This window comes from Symphalangus syndactylus, chromosome 7 (genome assembly GCF_028878055.3).
Source record: "Symphalangus syndactylus isolate Jambi chromosome 7, NHGRI_mSymSyn1-v2.1_pri, whole genome shotgun sequence".
Lineage (NCBI taxonomy): Eukaryota > Metazoa > Chordata > Mammalia > Primates > Hylobatidae > Symphalangus > Symphalangus syndactylus.
Genome location: NC_072429.2, coordinates 52,159,573 through 52,173,465, shown reverse-complemented (window position 1 = coordinate 52,173,465; position 13,893 = coordinate 52,159,573).

Here is a 13,893-nt window from a genome sequence, read left to right as displayed (position 1 = left end):
GGAAATGTAAAATTGTGCAGCTACTTTGGAGATGGTTTGGCAGTTCATCAAAATATTCAACATAGAGTTACCATATGAGCCAGCAGTTCTATTTCTAGGTATGTATGCAAGAAAAATGAAAACATATTTCCATGGTGAAATGGGTGTTCATAGCAGCATTATTCATGATTGCCAAGAAGTAGATATAACACAAATAGCCATCAATTGATTAACAGATAAACAAAATATGGCATATCCACACAATGAAGTATTATTCAGCCATAAAAAGGAATGAAGAATGGATACATGGTACAATATGGATGAACTTTGAAAATATACTAAATGAGAGAACCCAGTCACAAAAGACCATATATCATATGAAGTCATATGATATATGTGAAATGCATGGTAAATAGGTAAATATGTGAAATGCATGGTACATAGGTATATAGGTAAATCCATAGAGACAGAAAGCAGATTAGTAGTTGCCTGCGGCTGGGGAATGACTGCTAATGATTTTATTTCTGGGGTGAGAAAAATGTTCTATAGTTAGATTCTGGTTATGGTTGTACTACTCTGAATATACTCAAAATTACTGAACTGAGCACTTTAAAGAAGTGAATTTTATGGTATGTGAAATGTATCTCAATAAAGTTATAAAAAATAAAAATAAGCTTGCCTAACTTAGATGTTCTCCAAATTTTCTTTAGATTATAGAAACGTGGAGACACTCCATTTTCTTTTCTTACTTTTGTTGACAATTTATTTCAAGTTCTTAACCTTAAATCCTATTAAATTCCCCATTCTTTTAAAATGGTTCATTGTATTTATATTAAATTTTAATATTTATTCTATGACATGAATGTCAACTTTTAGTTATGACAGTATAGAATCCTAAACATCTTAGTAAAGAGAAAAAAAATGTGACTTTCCAGTTGTCATAATCAGTGTCTTTCTGGCTTTATATTTATCCCAACCATTGCTAAAACAATCAAGAAAGGAAAATGTTAGGCTAATCTTGTATGTGTGGAATATCAAGTTTTGGTTTCTAACATTTTAATATGATTACCATATGTTATAGCCTCAAAGTGAAATATGCCAAGAAAGAAACCTAAATCAGCTATAATTTTGGCATGGCAAATATTTAGCAAATGTACCATTCCTGTACAGACCTTCAGTGGCCACTCCAGGATATCTCGGAAGGCAGGGAGCTTACAGGCTGCAGCCTGCCTAGAAGTGGGAGGAGACTATGTTTGCCTAAATTTGAGAAAATTCCAAGTGTCATTTATGTTCTGTATACATTAAGAAAGATGGAGGTTAATTATTATGGGTCTGAAGCATGGCCAAAAACTCTCTACCACCCTTTTCCTGGTGCCGGTATTGACAACATTTTCTTAGTACCAGAAATAATTTTCTCCTTGCCTGTACTTCCTACATAGAAAAACTGCCCTATTTACACTCAGAAAAGGCAAACCTCTGCATAACCATGACTCCCAGGTTGTGTCCAACTAAACCAGGGCTAGGCCTTTGATTCAAAATGAGCTTTAAGACACTCTCTTCTTAGAGATCCTACTTCTTAGGACTGAGACAAGAGATGGAATCAGTTACCTACGAGGTTACACATTAGACTAAAGTTAAGTAATGCTTTTAAGTAAGGGAGACTTGGAAAATAAGTCTGGAAAAGTAATTCCAGAAGACTTCAGCAATAGCCCTATTAAAGACTTTGACTAGTATGTTAGAGGAGGAAGTGAAGAATGAGGAAAAGATTTCAGAGGCATTAGGTAAAAAAAAATCAATACCAGTTTGTGGCTGATCAGATATGGGAGTAGTGAAATGAGGACAAAGGATCAGACAAGTATAAGGGCAATGTCCGGTCTTAGTGCTGCTGGTTTGTTGATGCCATAACATAAACAGGAAGTCTGGGGGGAGAAGGAGTTTGGGGACTAGATTAATGACTTCATTTCTCAATATCAATGATTGTCAGACATCTGAAATGAAGTGTCCAGCAGGCAATTGAAGTTAGGGTACTGGAGCCAAAGACAGGTTATAGTTATACCGTGAGTCTTCAAAGTGTGACAGCAGGTGCTCTGAAACAGAACAAGATTTCAGAGGGAGGGATAAAGAGGGAAAGAAGAAGATGTCTGGGAACTTGGACACCCACCACTATTCTGGAACAGGAAAAGTCAAGGAAGCAACAGCTAGAGGAGGAGGTATACCTGAGTCTCATCATTTTTTCTGAAAACTAGGGACCCAAGGGCTTCAGGGAAGAGAGAGTAAACTGTTTCAAAAGCTACTGAGAAAATAGGAATGGAATTTAGTGAGAAGACGACTTAAAGTACATGGTTACAATGAAGACCTGAAGCCAGAATTCAGATAATAAGGGACTAAAAGGAAAGCCATAGAAAGAAAATAGCAGCAGAATGTGGAATCATTCCTGGAGAATTTAGCAATGAAAAAAATCAGCCAGATGTGGTGGCATGTGCCTGTAGTCACAGTGACTCAGGAGGCTGAGGTGGGAGGATCTCTTGAGCCCAGGAGTTTGAGGCTGTAGTGAGCTGTGATAGCGCCACTGCACTCCAGCCTGGGTGACAGAATGAGATCTTGTCTCTAAAAAACAAACAAAAAAGAGAACTTAGCAATGAAAGGAAGTAGCAAAAATTGTAGGTTATCTGGGAGGTTTAGGAGGAGATAAAATTTTGAATATTACCAACACAAAAAAATGATAAAGGCTGAAAGTGAGATGCAAGTTACCTGGATTTGATCGTTATACAATGTATACATGTATCAAAATTTCACACTGTAAATATGTACAATTATTATGTGTCAACTAAAATTTCTTTTTTATAAAAAGAAAAGTTGCCTTGTTTCATCTCCCCTCCTTTAGAGGGAGACCTTCATGTATGAAGATGGCCAGAAGAGAGCAAAAGAAGTTGAAACTACTTAAAAAGAAAAAAATGAAAGAGGAAGCAAGGTCCACATATTTCAGCAGTTTTCAACTTGTGTTAGCCATAGAGCTGTTTCTTCAAACCAATCTTGCTGGGAAGCCTAATATATAAAACTAATACAAGTGGAGTCACTCTACTGAAGGTCACTATGTGTGTGTATGTGCATATGTGTGTGTGTACACGTATGTGCACGCACGTGTGTGTGTGTGTGTGTGTGTGTTAGCAGTTGGGAGGTGCTTCCCTAGGAGTTCTTTGTTTCTTCTATGACAACCAACGGCCTACATGATCCCATTTGCTCCACATCAATGATGAAGGTGTTTCTATCATTTCTAGTTGATTCTTGAAGAAACTGACTGAGAATTTAGTGACTTATTCAAAGTTACACAACTAGTTTGAGACAGAGTCAGGACCAGCACCAGGATCTTACGGCCCCAAATCCTATCTTCTTTCTGACACAAAACTTCAAAGCCCTTCCTCTTCTGCACAGCACAATCACATCTTCCTTTTTACAGGAAAGTATTTGAAGAGACTATGAGCAACAAAAAGAAAGATTTGGGGGGAACGTGTGGTATTCAACAGCTCAGTAAGACCAACTCATTTATCTGATCAGTCAGATAAATTGCTAAAGAAAATGGGACTTCTATAGAGGTCCCACAGGGTAGTCTATTTAAGAAGGGAGCTGAAGTCCCATAGCATTTATTTATTTATTTATTTATTTATTTATTTATTTATTTATTTTTTGAGACAGGATCTCACTGTGTCACCCACACTGGAGTGCAGTGACATAATCATGGTTCACTGCAGCCTCGACCTCCCAGGCTCAAGCGATCTTTCTACATCCACCTCCCGTGTAGCTGGGACCACAGGCACATGCCACCATGCCTGGCTAATTTTTTCTTTTTCTAGAGATAGGGTCTCACCATGTTGCCCAGACTAGTCTTGAACTTCTGGGCTCAAGCAATCCCCTCGTCTCAGCCTCCCAAAATGCTGGGATTACTGGCATGAGCCACCACACCCAGCCTCCATAGCATCTTTTAAAAATAATTCCTTGTTGCAAAACATAAGTTTTCTTATTTTAGGAAGAGAAGGGCATTACCGATGGGAATGTAAAATGGTGCAGCCAGATACAGGATTAAGATGGCAGATAGGAAGCAGGACTAGCTTGTAGCTCCTGCTCAGATGGACAGAGCAGTGTGTGGAGACTCGTATCATGAACTTTTGCTCCAATAACTACTGCAGGAACATACCAGGAAAGCCAAGAGAATCCACAGACCCTTTGAAGGAAAGGGATCACCACTGTAGGCTCCCTGAGACACTGAAAAACTGTGCTGGTATCCACGGCTGAAAGACCTGAAGATGGATTATATCAAAGGACTTGTTGCAGACACTCCCTAATACCAGCCTGGAGCCCAGTAGCTCCACTAGGGGACTAGGCCCAGAAGAGCAAAAACGATCGCTGCCTTTTGGCTTTCGTAAGTCCCCATCCTAGGGAGGGAGGAGAACACCACATCAAGGGAGCACCCTGTGGGACAAAAGAATCTGAGCAGCAGCCCTTGAGTCCCAGATCTTCCGTCTGACGTAGTCTACCAAAATGAGAAGGAACCAGAAAAACAATTCTGGTAATATGACAAAACAAGATTCTTTAACACCCCCAAAAGATCACAACAGCTCACCAGCAATGGATCCAAACCAAGATGAAATCTCTGAATTGCCAGAAAAAGAATTAAGAAGCTAGATTATTAAGCTAACCAAGGAGCACCAGAGAAAGGTGAAGTCCAACTTAAAGGAATAAAAAACATGGTGCAGGATATGAAATATCAGTGAAATTGATAGCATAAATAAAAAAATCACAATTTCTGGAAATCAAGGATACACTTAGAGAAATGCAATATGCTCTGGAAAGTCTAAGCAATTGAAAGGCAGAAGAAAGAACTTCAGACCTTAAAGACAAGGCTTTTGAATTAACCCAATCTGTCAAAGACAAAGAAAAAAGATTTTTTAAAAATGAACAAAGTCTCCAAGAAGTTTGGGAGTGTGTTGAACATCCAAACCTAAGAATAATTGGTGTTCCCAAGGAAGAAGAGAAATCTAAAAGTTTGGAAAACATATTTGAGGGAATAATTGAGGAAAACTTCCCCAGCCTTGCTAGAGATCTAGACATTCAAATACAAGAAGCTCAAAGAACACCTGGGAAATTTATGGCAGAAAGATCATCGCCTAGGCACATAGTCATCAGGTTATCTAAAGTAAAGATGAAGCAGAGAATCTTAAGAGCCATGAGGCAAAAGCATCAGGTAACCTATTAAAAAAAAACTTATCAGATAAACAGCAGATTTATCAGCAGAAATCATACAAGCTAGAAGGGACTGGGGTCCTATTTTAGCCTCCTTAAACAAAACAACTGTCAGCCAAGAATTTTGTACCCAGTGAAACTAAGCTTCATAAATGAAGGAAAGATATAGCCTTTCCCAGACAAACAAATGCTGAGAAAATTCACCACTGCCGAGCCATCGCTACAAGAACTGCTAAAAGGAGCTCTAAATCTTGAAACAAATTCTTGAAATACACCAAAATAGAACCACCTTAAAGCATAAATCTCACAGGACCTGTAAAACAATAACACAATAAAAAAAAAGGTATTCAGGCAACAAACAGGATGATGAATAAAATAGTACCTCATTATCTCAATACTAATGTTGAATGTAAATGGCCTGAATGCCCCACTTAAAAGATGCAGAATAGCAGAATGGATAAAAATTCACAAACCAAGTACCTGCTGTCTTTAACAGATTCACCTGACACATAGGACTCACATAAACTTAAGGAAAGGGGTGGAAAAAGATGTTCCATGCAAATGGACACCAAAAGTGAGCAGGAGTATAGCTTCTTATATCAGACAAAACAAACTTTAAGGCAACAGCAGTTAAAAAAGACAAAGAGGGACATTATATAATGATAGAAGGACTAGTGTAACAGGAAAATATCACAATCCTAAATATATATGCACCTAACACTGGAGGTCCTGAATTTTTGAAACAATTACTTCTAGGCCTAAGAAATGAGATAGATGGCAAAAAGATAATAGTGGAGGACTTTAATATAACACTGATAGCACTAGACAGGTCATCAAGACAGAAAGTCAACAAAGAAATGACAGATTTAAACTATACCCTAGAACAAATGGACTTAACAGATATTTACAGAACATTCTACCCAACAACTGCAGAATATTAATTCTATTCATCAGCACATGGAACTTCTCCAAGATAGACCACACGATTGGCCACAAAACAAGTCTCAGTAAATTTAAGAAAATTGAAATTATATCAAATACTCTCTCAGACCACAGTGGAATAAAATTGGAAATCAACTCCAGAAAGAACCCTCAGAACCATGCAAATTCACAAAAATTAAATAACCTGCTCCTGAATGATCATTGAGTCAACAACGAAATCAAGATGGAAATTAAAAAATTATTTGAACTGAATGATAATAGTGACAAAACCTATCAAAACCTATGGGATACGGCAAAAGTGGTGCTAAGAGGAAAGTTCATAGCATTAAATGTCTACATCAAAAAGTCTGAAAGAGCACAAATAAACAGTCTAAGTTCACATCTCACAGAACTGGAGAAACAAGAACAAACCAAACCCAAATGCAGCAGAAGGAAAGAAATAACGAAGATCAGAGCAGAACTAAATGAAACTGAAACAAACACAAAATACAAAAGATAAATGAAATGAGAAGCTGGTTCCTTGAAAAGATAAATAAAATTGATAGACCATTAGTGAGATTAACCAAGAAGAGAGAAGATCCAAATAAGCTCAATTAGAAATGAAACAAGAGATAATACAACTGGTACCACAGAAATACAAAAGATTATTCAAGTCTACTATGAACACCTTTACGTTGATAAACTAGAAAACCTAGAGGACATGTATACATTCCTGGAAATATATAACTCTCCTAGATTAAACCAAGAAGATATAGAAACTCTGAACAGACCAATAACAAGCAGTGAGATTGAAATGGTAACAAAAAAATGGTCAACCAAAAAAAAGTCCAGGACCAGAGAGATTTACAGCTGAATTCTATCAGGCATTCAAAGAAGAATTGGGACCAATCCTACTGACACTATTCCAAAAGACAGAGAAAGAAGGAATCCTCTCTAAATCATTCTATGAAGCCAGTATCACCCTAATACCAAAACCAGGGAAGGACAGTACAAAAAAAGAAAACTACAGACCACTATCCCTGATGAACACAGATGCAAAAATCCTCAACAAAATGCTAGCGAACTATCGCTTCTCGGCCTTTTGGCTAAGATCAAAATGCTAGCGAACTGAATCCAACAGCATATCAAAAAGATAATCCACCATGATCAAGTGGGTTTCATACCAGGGATGCAGGGATGGTTTAGCATATGTAACTCAATAAATGTGATATGCCACATAAACAGAATTAAAAACAAAAATCACATGATCATCTCAATAGCTGCAGAAAAAGCATTTGACAAAATCCAGCATCCCTTTATGATTAAAACCCTCAGCAAAATCAGCATAGAAGGGACATCCTTAAGGTAATAAAAGCTATCTATGACAAACCTATGGCCAACATTACACTGAATGGGTAAAAGTTGAAAGCATTTCCCCTATGAACTAGAACAAGACAAGGATGACCATTCTTACCACTTCCATTCAACATAGTACTGGAATTCCTAGCCAGAGCAATCAGACAAGAGAAAGGAAGAAAGGGCATCCAAATCAGTAAAGAGGAAGTCAAACTGTCACTCTTTGTTGATGATATGATTGTATACCTAGAAAACCCTAAAGACTCATCCAAAAAGCTCCTGGAACTGGTAAATGAATTCAGCAAAATTTCAGGATACAAAATTAATATGCACAAATCAGTAGCTCTGCTATACACCAACAGTGACCAAGCTGAGGATCAAATCAAGGACTCAACCCCTTTTAAAATAGCTGCAAAAAATAAATAAAATACTTAGGAATACACCTAATCAAGGAGGTGAAAGACCTCTACAAGTAAAACTACAAAACACTGCTGAAAGAAATCAGACAACACCAAAAAAATGGAATCACATCCCATGCTCATGGATGGATAGAATCAACATTGTGAAAATGACCATACTGCCAAAAGCAGTCTACAAATTCAATGTAATTCCCATCAAAATACCACTGTCATTCTTCACAGAACTAGAAAAAACAGTCTTAAAATTCATATGGAACCTAAAAAGAGCCCTCATAGCCAAAGCAAGACTAGGCAAAAAGAACAAATATGGAGGCATCACATTACCCAACTTCAAACTATACTATAAGGCTATAGTAACCAAAACAGCATGGTACTAGTATAAAAATAGGCACATAGACCAATGGAACAGAATAGAGAACCCAGAAATAAAGCCAAATACTTACAGCCAACTGATCTTCGACAAAGCAAACAAAAACATAAAGTGGGAAAAGGACACTCTATTCAACAAATGGTACTGGAAAAATTAGCAAGCCACAGTAGAAGAATGAAACTGGATCCTCATCTCTCACCTTATACAAAAATCAACTCAAGATGGATCAAGGACATAAATCTAAGACCTGAAACCATAAACATTCTAGAAGATACATTGGAAAACCCTTTCTAGACATTGGTTTAGGCAAAGACTTCATGACCAGGAACCCAAAAGCAAATGCAACAACAAGAAAAGATAAATAGATGAGAATTAAACTAACAAGCTTCTGTGCAGCAAATAATAATAATCAGCAGAGTTAACAGACAACCCACAGAGTGGAAGAAAATCTTCACAATCTATACATCCGACAAAGAACTAATATCCAGTATCTACAAAGAACTCAAACAAATCAGCAAGAAAAAAACAAACAATCTCATCAAAAAGTGGGCTAAGGACGTGGACTGGCAATTCTCAAAAGAAGATATACAAATGGCCAACAAGCATATGGAAAAATTCTCAACATCACTAATTATCAGGGAAATGCAAATGAAAACCACAATGTGATGCCACCTTACTCCTGCAAGAATGACCATAATCAAAACATAAAAAAAAAAAATAGACGTTGGCATAGATGTGGTAAAAAGAGAACACTTTTACACTCTTGGTAGTAATGTAAACTAATACAACCACTACGGAAAACAGTGTGGAGATTCCTTAAATAACTAAAAGATCTACAATTTGATCCAGCAATACCGGTACTAGGTATCTACTCAGAAGAAAATAAGCGTTATAAGAAAAACATAATTGCTCATGCATCACATGCATGTTTATAGCACCAAAATTCGCAATTGCAAAAATATGAAAACAGCCCAAATGCCCATCAGTCAACTAGTGGATAAAGAAAATGTTATATATATACATACACACACATACACCATAAAATACTACTCAGCCATAAAAAGGAATGAAATAATGGCATTCGCAACAAACTGGATGGAATTGGAAACTCTTATTATTCTAAGTGAAGCAACTCAGGAATGGAAAACAAAAATTGTATGTTCTCACTCAGAAGTGGGAACTAAGCTGTGAGGACTCAAAGGCACAAGAATGGACTTTGGGCTCATTGGACTTTGGGGACTTCAGGGGAAATGGTGGGAGGATGGTGAGGGATAAGACTACACATTGGATATGGTGTACACTGCTTGAGTGATGGATGTACCAGAATCTCATAAATAAAAAACCTAAAAAAAGAATGGTGCAGCCCATGTGCAAAACAGTATGGCAGTTCCTCAAAAACAAACAAACAAACAAACGTATAATTACGATATAATCTAGCAATTCTACTTTGGATGTTTACCCCCAAATAATTGAAAGCAGGGACCTGAACAGATACTTGTACACTCATGTTCATAGTAGCCTTATTCACAGTAGCCAAAAGATTGGAACATCCCAAATGTCCATCAGCAGATGAATGGCTAAACTAAATTAGAATATACATGCAATGATATTATTCAGCTTTAAAAAGAAACAAGGTTCTGATACATACTACCACATGGATGAACCTTGAAAACATCATACTAAATGAAATAAGCCAAACACAAAGGAATAAATATTGTTTGACTCCACTTATATGAGGAAACCAGAATAGACAAATTCACAAATGCAGAAGTAGAATATTGATCAGCAGGGGCTGATGGGAATGGGGAATGGGGAGTTAGTGTTTAGTGGGTACAAAGTTTCAGTTTGAGGTAATTAATGAATGTAAGAGTTCTGAAGATGAATTGTGGTCTGGTTGCACAACAATGTGAATATAATTAATGACACCAAAATGCACACTTAAAATGGTTAAAATGATAAATTTTAGGTTATGTATATTTGACCAAAATAAAAAAAGAGAGAGAGGGCATTTTGTCCTCATTGCATTTTGTGCCGCATTTAAAGCAACTTCTTGGCTTCTATAATCACTGTTGTAGTTGAAAAGCAAAAGAAACTTTGTTTTTCCTTGTGATAGGCATGTTTTTGTTCTCATTCATTTTTGTTTTTCTTACCATTCCTTAGAGATCCTTGAATGTGTGATTATCAAAACCTCTGTATTAAGAATGATCCTTACTAGATTTTTCTGTGGCAGAAATATTCCCCTTATTTTGGGGTCAAGAAATGCAGGCTAGGTGCAGTGGCTCTTGCCTCTAATCTCAGCACTTTGGGAGGCCGAGGCAGGTAGATCACCTGAGGTCAGGAGTTCAAGACCAGCCTGACCAACATGGTGAAACCCCATCTCTGCTAAAAATACAAAATTAGCTGGGCATGGTGGCGCATACCTGTAATCCTGGTTACTTGGGAGGCTGAGGCAGGAGAATCATTTGAACCTGGAAGGCAGAGGTTGCAGTGAGCTGAGATTATGCCGCTGCACTCCAGCCTGGGCGACAGAGTGAGATTCCGTCTTAAAAAAAAAAAAAAAAAGTAAAATCAAACGTTAACAAGTCCTAGACTTTACATCTTTCTAGGAAGCATGGAGGTACATCCTAATATTAGCTAACTCTAATTCTGACATGGATAGCAGGTTGACAACATTAATAAACCAGCCAGATCACCTATACCCTTGCCGCTTAAAGTGTGGTCTATGGACCAGTGGTGACAGCATTCCTGGATCAGTTTATTAGAAATGCATAATCTTGGGCACAATCTCAGACCTACTGAATTGGAATCTGCATTTTACCAAAACCCCAGGTGTTTCCTATGCACACTGAAGTTTGTGAAGTACTGAAGTACTGATCTATACTACTTTCTTAAATGCAACAAATTTTGTGTGTGTGTGTGTGTGTGTGCGAGACGGAGTCTTGTTCTGTCGCCAGGCTGGAGTGCAGTGGTGCGATCTCCGCTCACTGCAACCTCCGCCTCCCAGGTTCAAGCGATTCTCCTGCCTCAGCCTCCCGAATAGCTGGGACTACAGGCACATGCCACCATGTCCGACTAATTTTTTGTATTTTTAGCAGAGATGGGGTTTCACTGTGTTAGCCAAGATGGTCTCCATCTCCTGACCTCATGCTCCACCCTCCTTGGCCTCCCAAAGTGCTGGGATTACAGGCGTGAGCAACTGTACCCTGCCTCCTTTTTTCTTTTTTTAATTATTTTTACTTTTTTTTTTTTTTTTTGAGATGGGGGTCTCACTCTGTCACCCAGGCTGGAGTTCAATAGCACCATCATGGCTCACTGCAGCCTCAACCTCCTGGGCTCAAGCCATCCTCCCAGTTTGGCCTCCCAAAGTGCCGGCACTACAGGCATGAGCTATCATGCCCAGCTAGAATTTCTTTCTCCTTGAAGAAAGAGTTAAAAGTAAAGAACAAACATTTACTGAAGATTTGCTGTACAATAGATACTGACATATGAACCAGTATTATCTCATTTAATTCTTAAAATAACAATAGCGGTATAGATTATTGATTCCATTTAACAGATGAAGAAACTGAGGCTTAATCATTCCATTGTCACCCAGCTAGGAAGTGCCAGGACTGGCATTTGACTCTGGGTGTTTTTAAATCAGAAGTTTTTTTCCATTACACCAAGATGTCTTTTAAGCATATGAAAGAAGACATTCTAAAACCGTTTGGAATAAAAAAATTACTTAAGAATTTCACTAAGAAAAACATGGTATGACTCAGAACCGTAAAGCTATCAACACTGAGCATTTATTTTATCTTGCAACGTGCTTTTCTTTGTTAATCTTCACAATAACCAGGTGAGGAAAAAGTTATCTTCATTCTGCTAATAAAATACCCTGCAGCTCAGAGTAGCTAAAGGTTTGCCCACAGTCATAAAGCAGTGAGTCAGAATTTGAATTAAGGTGAAAAGGCTTAACTGTTAACCACCAATACATGGACAGTCTACTCTCTGAAGCCATTTAGACACTTAGAAAGCCAAGGTAACTCTTTTGCAGATGTTAGCTGTTGTAGTTTGGAGCCAGCTGGATTAATATTTGGGGCATTCTACTTTCCTTAATGTGTCTAAATGAAACCATGTGGATCCCACCCATTGTATTATGTCTGGCTTTGCCTGACATTATTGACCAATACTTATTTTTGTTATTATTATTTTAGAGACAGTGTTTCACTCTGTTGCCCAGGCTGGTGCAGTGGTGCAAACACAGCTCACTGTAGCCTTGAACTCCTGGGCTCAAGTGATCCTCCTGCCTTAGCCTCCCACGTAGCTAGTACTACAGGTGGCAGGTAGTGCCACCATGCTTGGCTGTTTGTTTGTTTGTTTGTTTTTTGTATAGATGGTCTCATGATGTTGCCCAGACTGGTCTAAAATCAGTGGCCTCAAGCGATCCTCCAGTCTAGGCCTTCCAAAGAGCTGAGGTTACAGGTGTGAGCCACTGTGCCTGGCCCTCCAATGCTTATGAATGTGTGAGGTTCTGTGGTCAAATCCTTAGAAGGTTGTGGTCTGCGAGACTGAACGTGACGTGGCCCTGTGTCTCCTGGCCCATTCTCTCTCCTTTTATGTGACTTGTCTCGTGGCTCTGGATGCCCAGCCATCCTGCCGTGCTGTCATCATTTCCTAGAGTAGGCTGTGCCCCTTCCCCACTCAGCTCCTTTGCACAGGCTGTTTCCTTGGACTCTAAGGCTCATTCTCCTCTTTGTTGTCTAAAGCTTATTCATTCATTCTTCAGGTCTCAACCTGCATCTCACTTCCTCAGGGAAGCTATCCCTAACCCTCTTGTTCAGTTCAGACTCCCATTGGCCACTCTCATAATCCCCTGTATTTCTCTATTATGACACCTATCACAAGTGTAATTTATTAATTATTTCTTTAATAATTTCTTTAAGGTATAGCTTCCCCCACTAAACTGTAAGTTCTAAAAAGGCAAGAACCATATTTTATTTTATGCTACTGTCTCCTAGCAAACATATCTGGCACATAATCAATGTCTAATAAGTATCTGTTGAATAAGGCCAGGTGCAGTGGCTCATGCTTGTAATCCCAACACTTATGGGAGATCAAGGCACGAGGATTGCTTGAGCCCAAGAGTTTCAGACCAGCCTGAGCAACATAGTGAGAACACTTCTTTACAAAAAAATTTAAAAATCAGCCAAGCGTGGTGGCACATGCCTGTAGTTCCAGCTACTTGGGAGGCTGAGGTGAGAGAATCACTTGAGCCAGGTGTTAAAGGTTACAGTTAACTGTGATTGCACCATTGTACTCTAGTCTGGGTGACAGAGTGAGGCCCCGTCTCTAAAAATATATGTGTATATATATAAAAATATAAGTATATGTGTACATATATGCATATAATATATATACATAGATAATATATACACACATATATTACACACATATATATGCACATATTATTTATGCATATATAATATAAAATATGCATATAATATACATATTATATACACATATGGTATATATACAATGTATTTATGCATATATACGTATATATAAAATTATATATGTATTTGTTGAATAAATCAATGCATTTAATGTTTACAAAATATTTTTGTGAAC